The sequence below is a fragment of the Loxodonta africana genome, chromosome 21 (assembly GCF_030014295.1).
Source record: "Loxodonta africana isolate mLoxAfr1 chromosome 21, mLoxAfr1.hap2, whole genome shotgun sequence".
NCBI classification, from domain to species: Eukaryota; Metazoa; Chordata; class Mammalia; order Proboscidea; family Elephantidae; genus Loxodonta; species Loxodonta africana.
In genome coordinates, this window is record NC_087362.1 from 1525699 (window position 1) to 1539878 (window position 14180).

A 14180-nucleotide genomic window follows, 5' to 3' on the forward strand; every position below is an offset into this window, starting at 1 on the left:
CGCCATCTTCATGTTTGTTGATATGCTTGAGTTCATTATTGTGGTCACTGCGTTTTTTGAGTGCCTTCCAACCTAGGGTCATATCCCATAGAAATAGGATAGCATTATTTAAACAACCCTCAAACAATATTTTCAATAAAATTAAGTGACAGGCTTTCCCCAGAAGCTCCAGAATAAGGTAGGACCAAACCACAACAATCAATAAAATCTGTTCACAACCCCGTAGGGTTAGCAGCTGTGTGAGGAATCTAAGAGAGGAAGTAGGGAAGTTCTGATAGCACTACGGGCCAGTGATGCACTGGAAAAACTCTAAAAAAAAAAAAATCCCTGACTTGGAGCGTTTGCTGATTTCTGTGATATAAATACTCCCACTGTAGTTAATATCATTGATCGCAGATTTGGAAGAGCTACACACAATCAACTCTTGCAAGCCAGTGTAACGTGAGAGCTTTATAATCAGAGCTTTAGAGCCACCGTTGAGAGCCTTAGAACACAGACCTTGCCAATAAAAACTCACCTTCCACTCGAAAAGTAAACTGGGATGACCCAGGTCCTTAAGGACCTCACAAATACTAATAAAACTCCCTTCTAGAAGGACAAAGACTTCCCCTGAGAAAAAAACTTCCGGTAAAAAACCAAAAAAAAAACAAACCCAGTGCTGTCGGGTCAATTCCGACTCATAGAGACCCTATAGGACAGAGTAGAACTGCCCCAAAGAGTTTCCAAGGAGCGCCTGGCAGATTCGAACTGCCAACCCTTTGATTCACAGCTGTAGCACTTAACCACTACGCCACCAGGGTTTCTGGTAGTAGAACCTAAATTGATCAGGATGGGGCACTGGGTATAGAAAGAGAAAAAGTATGAAGGAAGATCTCAGAGCTGTGGAGGCAGATACAGAGAATGGCCATTTTGGCGCAGTGGTTAAAGTGCTGAATTGCTAACCAAAAAGTCGGTGGTTCAAAACCACCAGTAAGTCTGTTGGAGAAAGATGGGGCAGTCTGCTTCTGTAGAGATTTATAGCCTTGGAAACCCTATAGGGTCACTATAAGTTGGAATCGACTCGATGGCAGTGGGTTTTTTGGTTGGGTTGGGTTTTTTGAAATAACAATTGAGAAGGAAGCCCTCAAGCCAGAAAGCTGCCTTGGTCTGTCACCTATTCCCTACATGAAATTATTGTCCTAAAATTATAGGAAAACTCATCTCATATAAATATAAATGTTACCAAAGAAATATAATCAAACCTCATAAAAATATTTTTTTCTCTTCTTTTTTATTGTGCTTTAAGTGAAAGTTTACAATTCAAGTCAGTTTCTCATATAAAAACTCATACACACATTGTTATATGACCGTACGTGCTCTCCCTATAATGTGACAGCACACTCTTCCTCTCCACCCTTTATTTCCCCTGTCCATTCAACCAGCTCCTGTCCCTCTCTGCCTTCTCATCTTGCCTCTGGACTTGAGTTGCCCACATAGTCTCTTGTGTCTACTTGAGCTAAGAAGCACACTCCTTACCAGTATCATTTTATGTCTTGTAGTCCAGTCTAATCTTTGTCTGAAGAGTTGGCTTCAAGAACGGTTTTAGTTTTGGGCTAACAGAGAGTCCAAGGGCCATGTCTTCTGGGGTCCCTCCAGACACACAGTCAGACCATTAAGTCTGGGCTTTTTACTAGAATTTGAGTTCTGCATCCCACTTTTTTCCTGCTCCATCAGGGATTCTCTGCTTTGTTCCCTGTCCGGGCAGTCAGTGGTGGTAACAGGGCACCATCTAGTTCTTCTGGTCTCAGGCTGATGGAGTGTCTGGTTTATGTGGCCTTTTCTGTCTCTTAGGCTTTTATTTTCCTTGTATCTTTGGTGTTCTTCATTCTCCTTTTCTCAAGGTGGGCTGGGACCAACTGATGCATCCTAGATGGCTGCTTGCTAGCTTTTAAGAACCCAGATGCCACTCACCAAAGTGGGATGCAGAACATTTTCTTAATAACCTTTGTTATGCCAATTGACCTAGATGTCCCCCAAAACCATGGTCCCCAGACCCCCACCCCTGCTACTCTGTCCCTTGAAGTGTTTGGTTCTGTTCAGAAAACATCTTAGCTTTTGGTTTAGTCCAGTTGTGCTGACTTCCCCTGTATTGTGTTTTGACCTTCCCTTCACCTAAAATAATTCTTGTCTATTATCTAGTTAGTGAATAGCCCTTTCCCTCCCTCCCCACCCTAGTAACCATCAGAGAATGTTTTCTTCTGTGTATAAATCTTTTCTTGAGTTCTTATAACAGCTCTCATACAATATTTGTCCTTTTGCAACTGACTAATTTCCCTCTGCATAATGCCTTCTAGATTCAGCCATGTTATGAGATGTTTCACAGACTCATGGTTGTTCTTTATCATTGCATAGTATTCCACTGCGTGAATATACCATAATTTGACTACCCATTCATGAGCACCTTGGTTGTTTCCAGTTTTTGGCTATTGTAAACACTGTTGCAATGAACATAGGTGTGCATATACCTATTCATGTGAGGGCTCTTATTTCTCTAGGATACATTCCAAGGAGTGGGATTGCTGGATCGCCTATACAAACATATTTTAAGGAAAAAGATGAAACTGAACTGAATACTGTATCAACAAGAAGGTGCAACAAAAAAACATGGCCACAAGGCATATGAAAAAATGTGCCCTAATATAAAATGAACTCAAAATAATTTTTAAAACTGTAGACATAATGGAAATATAGCAAAACTAAGAAATAGAAACGTTCAGAAATGAGATAGCTAAACAACAGGAGTGTATGAAATAAGAGCTGATGAGCTCAGAAAATAAAAATTATTTTGTAGATAAGGAATAAGATAGAAGTTATAGAAGAGCAAACGGATACCACAGAAAGCATGGCAAAGGAAATGAAATTAGAAAGGAGGTAATGTTTTTAAAAATCAAATAGAAATAGAGGGGGAAAGGATTTTTAAAAGAAAGATACAGAAGCAAGGCAAGGAAAAGCCAACAATGTGTAATTGTAGTTGCTGAAGAAGGAAACCAATTGAATAAATCAAAACAAATACTAATTCAAGAAAGCTTTCCCACAATAAAAATACATTTAAACCACCTTACCTGGGCTAAAAAGGCGCTGATAAAAACATTTAAAAAAAAAAAAAGAGACAACAACAAATGTTGGCTGAGATGTGGGGAGATTGGAATCCTCATCCATTGCTGGTGGAAATGAAAATAGTAAAACCACTATGGAAAATGGCATGGAGCTTCCTCAAAAAACTAGAAATAGAGCTACCTTATGATCCAGCAATCCCACTCCTAGGTATATGCCATAGAGACCTAACAGAAGTGACACAAACAGATATACGCACACTTATGTTCATTGCAACATTATTCATGATAGCAAAAAAAAAAACGGAAACAGCCTAACGGTCCTTTGACGGATGAACAGATAAGCAGAATGTGGTACATACATGCAATGGAGCACTACACAATCATAAAGAGCCATGATGAGTCTGCGAAACATATTATAACATGAACGGATCTGGAAGACATAATGACATAATGAAATAAGTGAATCACATAAAGACAAATACTGTACGACCCCACTTTTATAAGAAGACAAGAACAGATATATATAGAGAGAAAGCAATGATGATTGGTGGTTACCAGGGATGGGTGTGGAGGAGGGGGGAAGGGGTTCGTTCTCTAGATCGCAGATATTTATTATTTTTGGTGATGGGAAAAGCAGCACAGGATGTGGATGTAATGAGCACAGCATGACCAAAGTCAACGATGCCACTAAGAAGTGCATGAAAAAAGGATGTTTGTGCTAAAGAATATGATACATATAATTTGGCAACAACACAAACAATAACCAAAAAATTGAATGTATGGTCACATATGTAGTGTATAGGCATGTATGTGTATGGGTAGGTACAGGTAAGGGTACGTATGTGTGCACAGATAGAGTATATGTACATGTACATATAGATATGTGTTTGCATGTACATATATTCATTAAGGATACAGTTACAAATACTTCTTAGACATAACCAAAGCACCTTGTGAGAATGGTTTTCTGGGATTGACGGCTTTCATGGATTGAATTGTGTCCCCCCAAAATATCTGTCAACTTGGCTGGGTCCTGATTCCCAGTATTGTATGATTGTCCACCTTTTTGTCATCTGATGTTTTTTCCCTATGTGTTGTAAATCCTATCACTATGATGTGATGAGATGGATTAGTGGCAGTTATATTGATGAGATCTACAAGATTTGTGTCTTAAGCCAATCTCCTTTGAGACATGAAAGAGAGAAGCGAGCAGAGAGACAGGGGGACCTTATACCACCAAGGAAGCAGTGCTGGAAGCAGAGCACGTCCTTTGGACCTGAGGTTCCTGTGCAGAGAAGCTTCTAGACCATGGGAAGACTGATGACAAAGACCTTCCTCAGAGCTGACAGAGAGAAGAAACCCTTCCCCTGGAGCTGGCACCCTGAATTTGGACTTCTAGCCTACTTGACTGTGAGAGAAGAAATTTCTCTTTGTTTAAGGCATCCACTTGTGGTGTTTCTGTTATAGGAGCACTAGATGACTAAGACAAAGGCTTAGGTCCTAAGTCTCATGGGACAACTCTCAGTCAACTGGCAACACAAAGTTCACGTTCAGCATCCTAGTGTGGTTAGTGTCTGGGGTCTTAACAGCTTTCAAGCTGCCATCTAAGATATTACTATTGGTCTCTACTTGTTAGGAGCAAAAAAAAAAGAAGTAGGAAACCAAAGTCTCAGAGAAGAAACTAGTCTACAGGGCTAATAGCCACAGCCTCATCTACCCTGAAATCAGAACTAAATGGTGCCTGGCTACCAGTACTGACCGTTCTGATCAGGGCCACAATAGACAGCCCCAGACAGAACAGGAGAGAAGCACGAAACAGAACTCAGATTCTTAAGTCCAGCCTTACTGGACCATTTGAGACTGGAGGACTCCCTAAGGCAATTACCCTGATCACTCTTTAAACTTTGAAACAAAACTATCCCCTGATGTTATCTTTTAGCAAAATAGCAGATTGTCACACAAAATAAAGGATATTACCAGTGAGTATAGGCTATATTAAAACACCATCTATATGAGATTAAAAGGTCAACAATTACTCTAAAGCAAAGTTGAGAAGACAAGGGGGGCAGGGAGAATAGAGTACCGGAAGTGAAACAACCAGAATACAATTAATGAGAATGTTGGTTGACACACTGTGAAAAACGTAACTAATGTCACTGAATACTTGTATAGAAATTGTCAAATGGGTAGCTAACTTGCTGTGTAAACTTTCACCAAAAAACATTAAAAAAATACACTTGAACTTACATATTAAAAGGGCACACTGTGTAGCTGGGAAAATCAACCAGATTGGTCTACATGAAGACACAGTATAGTTGTTGTTGTGCCATCAAGTCGATTCCAATTCATAGCAACCCTATAAGACAGAGTAGAATTGCTCCATGGGGTTTCTGAGGGTGTAACCTTTACAGAAGCAGATCACCAGGTCTTTCTCCTGCAGGAGTCGCAGAAAGGGTTCTAACCACTGACCTTTCATTTAGCAACTGAGCACTTACCCATTGTACCATGCGATGGTTAAGTTATGTGTCAACTTGGCCGGGCCATGATTCTCAGTGGTTTAGCAGATATTATGTAATCATCCTCCATTTTGTCATCATATGTGAACAGCCAATCAGTTTGAAGAGGAGCTTCCTTGGGGGTGTAACCTGCACCCAATTCATATGGATGTTCTGGCAAAACTTTCTCTCTCTCCATCCCACACTCGTCTCCTGGTCTGACCTCTGGTTCTTGGAGAAGCCTTCAGTTTGGATTTGCCAGTTCCCACAACCCCATGAGCCAGCAGCCTACTACCTGACCTGCAGATTTTAGGTTTGTCAGCTCCTGTAACCATGTGAGTCAGGAGAAGCCTCCAGCCTGATGCCTGGTCCACAATCCACGATCCACGGATTCGGGACTTGCCAACCTCAATAACTGCAGGAGCCATTTCCTTGAAATAAATCTCTTTCTCTATATTTATATATATGCTTCACTGGTCTTTCTGCTCTAGAGGATCCAGCCTAAAACACACCACCAGGGCTCAAGATAAAGAAAAATTATTTGGATAGCCAACTCTGGCCAAAAAAAAAACACAAAACACAATTATAATGAAAAAAAGATGAAATTTGTGTCAGACTTATGGACAACACTTCATAATAGAAGACAATGTGGCAATGCCTTCACAATACTCAAGGAAAGAAAATGTGAGCCAAGGATTTTATATTCAACCAAACTGACCATCTAGAAGAAAGGCCACAAACACTTATAAACATGCAAGACCTCAGACAATATTGTTCCCATGCACCCTTCCAAGGAATCTATGAAAACGAGCTCCAGACAACCCGCCAGAGCAACCATAAGACGCTTCAGCACAAGGTCTTTGATGAGCTTAAAATACATTTGTCTGTAGAACTAAGACAAAATGATGGTCATAAAAATGGCAGAAAGTATTTCAATATTATATACTCTGACAATATGGTATAGTACAACTAACAGAAAATGGAAGAAAGAAACAAAGTACTTGGAAAGTAAAGTAAGGTCAGAAAGTAACTCATAGATATTAACTGTGAGCAGAAGGCTGTCTCTTTAACTTGAATGACAAGGGTGAGGGAAACGAGAGGAAAGAAGTGGTTATCAGTTCATTTCATTATTACTCGTAACTGAAGAGCAGTAGACAGTACATTAAAAAAAGGGAACTAAAGGTCTTATACTAAGATACTAATACAACAATAACAATTAGAACAAAAATATAGACCTTCATAAATATTAAAATATGCCAAAAACAAAGAAAAAAAAAGCACCTTGTGCCATTAGGTGCCATTGAATCTATTCCAACTCATAAAGACCCCATGTGGCAAGTGTAGAACTGTCCCCATAGGGTTTTCTAGCTGTAATCTTTACAGGAGCAGATCTCCAGGTCTTCCTCCCACAGAGCTGCTAGGTGGCTTTGAAAAAGTTTTGGTTAGCAGCTGAGCGCTTAACTTTTGCTCCATCGGGGCTCCTTATATATGTATATACATATATATAATGTATATAAAAAAAATTATAATTCCTTGGAAACTCTATGGGGCAGTTCTACTCCATCCTATGATATTATATGATCATTAAGTAATATGATAGAACTGATAACTTTGTATAAGAAAGGATATAAATATAATCAGATAATGGCTTAAATTTGTAAAATTAAAAAAAAAAGGAAGCAATAACCAAAAACTAGTAAAGATGGTTACCTATGGAGATGTGGGGCAGAAAACTGAAGACAACTGGAATGAAAGCAACACTTGAGTGAAACTTACTGTGTTGTACAGTTTAGGCTTCAGACACATGAAATGGTTTACATAGAAAATAAAATTAAATCACGAATGAAAAGAAGGCAAAACCAAAGTATGGAAAACAAACTGAAACCTCTGAGCATAACCATGTAAAGAAAGGAATTATTCAAGTGAGACTCTGAAACAGATTTTTACTGTACATCCTTAGAGGGATATAATCTAGGGACACAAATAACCCCAAAGAAATATGAAAAAGCACTTAACAGTAGTACAGTAATATTGGTGTTTTTATTTTAAACTATTATATGTATTCTGTCAGATAAAGCAAACAAGTAATTGTGTTAATGTTGCTAGGAACTAAGATTTTCAGCATAAAAGAGAAGAGATACCACTTTAAAATTTTTTCAAAAGTAAAAACCCTGCAATCTTACATCTGAATTAGAAATACCAGCAAGAACTCATGATTTAAAAGCAAGTATAAAAAGTATTTCTGCATTTTCCTTTGGAATTTCACCTCAAAATGGATCACAGACTTAAATGTAAAATAGAAAACAATAAAACTTTTAGGAAAAAACAAGGAGAAAATCTTTGGGCTCCAGGGCTAGGCAAAGAGTTCTTAGCCTTGACACTACAAGTGTGATCCACAAAGAGAGCAACAGACAAACTAGACCTCATCAACGTGCTCTATGACCCTGTTAGAGGATGAAAGGCAGGCTGTAGGCTGGAAGATATAAACCACATATCTGACAAAGGACTTTATGTAGAATATATAAAGAAGCATCAAAATTTCCAGTTACAGAAAGGACAAAAAACATGAACAAGCATTTCATGGAAGAATATATACGGATAACATAAACAAATGAAAAGATGTTAACACCTTTTGCAATCAGGAAAATGAAATTAAAACCCCAATGAACTATCATTATACATCTGTCCAATTAAAAAAAAAACAAACCCTGTTGCTGTCAATTCTGACTCATAGCGACCCTGTAGGACAGAGCAGAACTGCCCCATAGGGTTTCCAAGGCTGTAAATCGTTACAGAAGCAGACTGCCACATTTTTCTCCCATGAAGCAGCTGGTGGATTTGAACTGCCAATCTTTTGGTTAGCAGCTGAGCACTTAACCGCTGTGCCACCAGGGCTTTGCACACACCTATCAAAATGACTAAAATAAAAAATAGTGACAATAGCAAATGGTGGCGAGGATGCAAAGAAACGAGACCACTCACACACTGCTGATGGAACTGTAAAGCGGTACAGCTACTCTGGAAACTGTTCGGCAGTTTCTTATAAAACCAAACATGCAAACATACGACCCAGCAATTGCACTCAGGAATTTACTTCAGAAAAACGAAAACTATGTTCACACAAAAACCTGTACACAAATGTTTTTAGCAGCTTTACTCATAATATTAAAAAACTAGAAACTGCCCAGATGTCCTTCAATGGTACATCCTGACCATAGAGTACTACACAACAATAAAAAGGAACAAACTATTGATACACACAACTCAGATGAATCCCCAGAGAATTAAGCTGAGGAAAAAAAAAACACCAATCCCCAAAGATTACATACTGTATGATTCCATTTACATGACGTTATTGAAATGACAAAATATAGAAATGGAGAAACCAGTGATGGTTGTCAGAAGTTAGGAACAGTGGGGGAGGTGGGGAATGCAGGATGGGAGGTGGGCATTGTTATAAAACAGCGACAGGAGAAATCCTTATCGGAAATGAATCCCTTCTGTATCTTGACCGTGGTGGTAGATACATGAACTACAAAGATAATAACATTTCATAGAACTAAACATACACGCACAAGCAAATAAAATGGGAAATCTGAATAAGATTGGTGTATTGTATCAATGTAAATTGTACATACGAGCAAATCTTTGTAAGATTTTGCCATTGGGAAAAACTGGCTAAAGAGTAAATTACATCCTTCTGCAATATTTCTTACAAATGCATGTGAATCTGTAATTATCTCAAAATAAAAAGTTTAACAAAACGTCCTTCTCTGGGCTAATCAAGGTTTTAAATCAATATTTAACACAGGGAAATTTCTCTGATTACGGTGGCTATGCTGATGCTAACTGCCATTTACTAAGCTATCACCATGGGTTCCGAGGGAGCTGGGACCTTGCCCGTCTTACTCACTAGCACACCCCAAAGAATGGAACCATGCTAGGCTCATCACTGGTACTGAACAAATATATGTTGAATAAATAAATGAATAACAATTCTGTAAGATGTCTACTATTCTCATGTTTCAGATGAGAAAACTAGAACTTAAATAGGCTTATATACTCAAAGTTCACACTACTTACAAGTAGAGAAGCCAGGACTGGTGGACCATAAAGTCTCTGCTATTAATAACTACATCACACAGGCTTCCAAAGTGCTAGTGAAGCTTCTAGTAAACCCACATGAATATTTTTCATTTTGGTAAGAATTACTTAAACTGCCTAGCATGTTTCAACTGACTCTCATGACAATTCTTACTTTGGTTCTTATTTATAGTAATGCATCATCAGCCCTCCTCCCATGCCTTATTGTTCTCCGAGCATCACTGTGAAGGGTTATTATTAGTGTCACCATCCATGGCGGGAAAGGAGAAACAGAGCTCTTTCTCGTGTGGTCAGAAAATCTACCAATGACTACATGAGAATATACTTAGGAATCTTACCGTTTGGGTGTGTATTATTTCAGTTTAAGATGGCCACATAAAATATGCAAATGGACCCACGGTCAAGCATGAGAGATTGTTTGAAAATAATAGGTTATTACTGTTTTGGGGGGAAAGACTACTTAGAAAATAAATGCTCTTGATATACAGAATAAAAACTACAAGGAAATTCTCTAGAATATTAAAGGTCTTTATCAATAGGTGTCTTATTTATCTAGTGCTGCTATAACAGAAATACCACAAGTGGATGGTTTTAACAAAGAGCAATTCATTCTCTTACAGTCTAGTAGGCTAGAAGTCCAAATTCAGGGCACCAGCTCCAAGGGGAGGCTTTCTCTCTCTGTCGGATCTGGAGGAAGGTCCTTGTCATCAATCTTTTCCTAGACTAGGAGCTTCTCAGTGCAGGGACCCCGGGTCCAAAGGACGTGCTCTACTCCTAGTGCTTCTTTATTGGTGGTATGAGGTCCCCCGTCACTCTGCTTGATTCTCTCTTTTACATCTCAAAAGAAATTGGCTCAAAACACAATCCAATCTTGTAGATTGAGTCCTGCCTCATTAACATAACTGCCACTAATCCCATTTCATCAACATCATAGAAACAGGATTTACAACATGTAGGAAAATCGTACCAGATGACGAAATGGTGGACAATCACACGATACTGGGAATCATGGCCTCGCCAAGTTGGCAGATACTCTTGGGGGACACGACTCAATCCATGACAATAGGTAGTGGGATTATAAAGCATTTTTATTTTCTTCTTTATATTCTTCTACATTTTCCAAAATTTCTACTATGAGTATATATTATCTTTGTAATATAACATAGCAAAGTAAGAAAAGGCATTATCTAGGTAAAATTTTCACACATAAATTTTTAAAAATTGAAAAAATAATTTAAACATATATTCTGTAATAAATTTAGCCTAGATTCTCTAGTAACTAGAAATAAGGACAAAGCCTTTCTGCTCATACTTCACTGCGGAAAGCAAGCTGGGCAGCTGCAGTAAGGAAAAAGGGAAGGAATGTGAGCAAATATAGGAGAGTGTGTCACTGAGCTGGTGACAGGCCCAGCTGACTTCTCAGTTTTTCAGGAGAGAGGCTGAATAAACTATGCATCTTGAAACAGGTGTGTAGGGGACAGAAGAATGTATACCCCATTGCCACCTCCCACTGGTCAAAGTCTGCCCCACAGGATGTCCACTCCTCCTCTTGGTGGGGTATCTTCAGATAGCTTTTGGGAAAGCTGGATGCCAAGACACTGGGGCAGCCACCAGCGTGAGCCAGGGCCTCTCCCCCTGCCCACCTGCTGCCTCCAGGGCCTGGCCAGGTGAGGCAGTGAGTACGAGTGGGCTCCAAGCGGTTCCCAGGGGTCTCTTGCCTCTGCTGCAACAGCGTGTGTCAAGCAGGAGTTGAGGGGCAGGCTGCAGGAGGCCAAGTACTATCTGGGGCCCGAAACTGCAGGAATGCCCATAGCACCTGCTGAGCAGGTGGAGCACCACGTGATAGTGCTGCCACCACAGGGCAGCGAAGGTCAGCAAGCCTCCTTCCAACAAAGGTGGAAGCTTCGTCTCTGGGGTTATCAGTTGTTTAGGAGTTATAGTTAGACTAGCTCCTTGTGCACTGCACCCGTACAGGCACTCAATACACGCTGTCAACAGTGGTGGCTCTTTAGTGCTTCAAAGGAGAGAACAGCTGAGTCAGAGTTCAGTGCTGTATCTCTGACTGATAATTCCAGTATGCCTTTGTTTCTGGTTTTCAATGAGAAAATAAAGCTCGTCCTACTGTTTGCTGCAGAGAAAAAAAAGAGCAAAATCTCACAGGTAGCTTTTGTTGAGATACAAAAATGATATTTGACCAGCAAGCCACAGCTCAGACTCGCTGGCGCCAGCTCCACCCACGAAGGCCATCCTCAGTGGGCACAGCAGGGGGCGCCAGTCACTAAGATCCAGTGTGAATGGGGTGGGCAACATGGCGATCCCATCCATGCCTCTTGCCATTTGTTGTATCAACACAGAGAAGACCAGGACTGCAAATGCAGGAAATAAAATCTTCTCACAAATTGAGGTTCTGGAGAAACAAATAAGAGAAGAACAGAAAAGAGGAAGGAGGATACGTTATATCTCTCAGGGCCACTCTCCCACATCTACTAGGACTGCCCTGCTGTGCTACCTTCAGGCAGGTGAGTTGATTCCCATTTTTGTAATTGGTGAAAAAGCCATATGGGACTTTCGAAGAAGTTTTGACAAAGCAAAACACTATTACTATCTGCATCATCCTTCACTTTATTAGAAGAGCCTCCCAAAGACACTATTTTCTACTGTCTCCAGACCAAGGAACTGCAGAGTTTTCATTGGGACACAGGGCACAGGAACACTCCTTGATAAAGACAAAAGATTGTTGCAAAGTGAAACAGGGCCAAACTGTCTGCAGCGTCTGACTAAACTTTTCATTCACATTTTGAAAGAAATCACTTATCCCGAAGGCACATTCCCACACTGTTGTTATTGCTGTGAGCTGTTTAGTCAGCTTCAAATCATGGCAGCCTCGTGTACAACAGAACTACATGTTGGCCAGTCCTGCGCCGTCTTCATGATCTTTGATGTGTTTGAAACCATTGTTGAAGCTATTGTGTCAATCCATCTGTTGAGGGTTTCCTTCATTTTAGCTGACCCACTTCCAAACATAATGGCCCTCTCTAGCAATCTGTCTTTACCATATGTACCAATCGGTACATTACCAAATGTCGTAGTAAATATCAAATTTACATGGAACTGTCAAGCAAAGGGAGTCAAGGGCACAGTTGTAATAACTTATGTTTTGGTTTCTGCTTTTAAATGCCTCAAGGCTTCATTTCAATGGGACATACAAACTTCTAGGGATTATATATGGCTGTGGACCTTTGGTTTTAACTTTCAGACAGGTCAATTTTTTCATGACTGACTGGATTGTTGATAGGTGAATGCAAATGTGTATGAGGTGAGGTGGGAAGGACTTATCAGGTATAGATGTAGAATTGGAGAAAAAAAGAAGAGGAAGTATAAGAAATAAGAAAGAAAAGGAAAGAGAAATCTAAAAACTGAGATAATTTCTGAACAGTAGATTTGTAGTTCATCTATACATGCAATAAATATTTACCGTACTTTCTAATGTGTCATCCCCCACATGTCTGTCTGTTTGTCGTGGGGGCTTGCATGTTGCTGTGATGCTGGAAGCTAGGCCACCAGTATTCAAAATACCAGTAGGGTCACCCATGGCAGACTGGTTTCAGCTGAGCTTCCAGACTAAGAGAGACTAGGAAGAAGGACCTGGCAGTCTACTTCTGAAAAGAATTAGCCAGTGAAAACCTTATGAATAGTAACAGAACACTGATATATTGCCAGAAGATGAACCCCTCAGGTTAGAAGGCACTCAAAATACGACTGGGGAAGAGCTGCCTCCTCAAAGTAGAACCAAAAACCAAAACCAAACCCAGGGCTGTCGAGTCAATTCCAACTCATAGCGACCCTATAGGACACAGCAGAACTGCCCTGTAGGGTTTCCAAGGAGCGTCTGGTTAGCAGCCATAGCTCTTAACCACTACGCCACCAGGGTTTCCTCAAAGTAGTCGACCTTAACGATGTGGATGGAGTCGAGCTTTTGGGATGTTCATTTGCTGATGTGGCATAACTCAAAATGGGAAGAAATAGCTGCAAACATCCACTAATAATCGGAACATACAATGTACAAAGTTTGAATCAAGGAAAATTGGAAATCATCAAAAATGAAATAGAACCCATAAATATCAATATCCTAGGCATTAGTCAGCTGAAATGGACTGGTACTGGCCATTTTTAATAGGACAACCATATGGTCTACTATGCCGGGAATGACAGCTTGAAGAGGAATGGCATCACATTCACTGTCAAAAAGAACATTTCAAAGTCTATCCTGAAGTACAAAGCTGTCAGTGACAGGATAATTGATACGCCTACAAGGAAGACCAGTTAATATGACTATTAATCAAATTTACGCACCAACCACTAGGGCCAAAGATGAAGAAATTGAAGACTTTTACCAGCTTCTGCAGCCTGAAATTGATCAAACATGCAATCAGAATGCTTTGATAATTACTGGTGATTGGAATGCGAAAGTTGGAAACAAAGGACT